This window comes from Suricata suricatta, chromosome 8, assembly GCF_006229205.1.
Source record: "Suricata suricatta isolate VVHF042 chromosome 8, meerkat_22Aug2017_6uvM2_HiC, whole genome shotgun sequence".
NCBI lineage: Eukaryota > Metazoa > Chordata > Mammalia > Carnivora > Herpestidae > Suricata > Suricata suricatta.
In genome coordinates, this window is record NC_043707.1 from 138,772,939 (window position 1) to 138,774,129 (window position 1,191).

Below are 1,191 nucleotides of genomic sequence, written 5' to 3' on the forward strand. Positions count from 1 at the left end.
CGCACACACGTGCACACGCTGTCCACACGCACACATGTGTGCACATGTTGTCTACATGCATACACGTGTGCACATGCCGCATACACATGCACACACTGTCTACATGCATACACGTGTGCACATGCTGTCTACATGCATACACGTGAGCACATGCCACATACACATGCACACACTGTCCACATGCACACACGTGTGCACACGCCACACGCACATGCACACGCTGTCTACATGCATACACGTGTGCACATGCCGCATACACATGCACACGCTGTCTACACGCATACACGTGTGCACACGCTGTCTACACACATACACATGTGCACACACTGTCTACATGCATACACGTGAGCACACGCCACACACATGTGCTCACTCTGTCCAAACTGCTGGGGCCGGTGACTGAAGGGAACGGGCACATCTGGCGCCACATGAAAGCCCCAGGTTCTACTCTTCTCAGAGGGAAACCGACTGTCATCCGGAACACTCCTTCCTCCTTTCTTCCTTCCCTCTCTTCTTTTTTCCATCTCACTCGTACCAGCCAGGAGAGGCGAGGTTTTGCTGCTGTGACAAGCATCCCCAAATTCAGTGCTTCGGCATAGCCAGGTCATTCCTCATCCACTCGGGGTCCTTGCAGGCAGGGGACCTGTGATGAGTGTCATTCCTCGAGAATGGAGGCAGGGGAGGCGTTATGATGGCTCTGCCCCTGTGACCCACAGACGGCAGAGGACGTGCTGAATGCACACGGGGTTGGGATTGTCTGTCAGAGTTAACAGTTACAGAGTCGCCCACCTGGCACCGCACTGACTGAACCACGGCCCGTGGCCGCTCCCAACTGAACGGCACAGGGCGTGGTGGTCCCACAAATGCACACGAGAACCAGAGACACTGGGTGAATCCCTACCCCCCTCTTACAGGAGTGACTAAGCGGCCACGAGAGAGCACCCCTGACTGAGGCTCGAAGCGATCTTCTCCCGGTTCTGGAGGCTGGAGGGCCAAGATCAAGGTGTTAGCGGGATGCCTCCTGCTGAGTCGGCGAGGGAGTCTGTTCCAGGCCCTTCACGGCCTTTGCAGCCCAAGCAAGCCATGCAGGTGCCATGCAGGCCCTTCAGCAGAGCGTGGCTTCGGAAATGTGTGCCTGGGGAAAACCCTCAACTTTTGCAGCCCTCTATTCTCCTCCCCTATGAGTAAGGG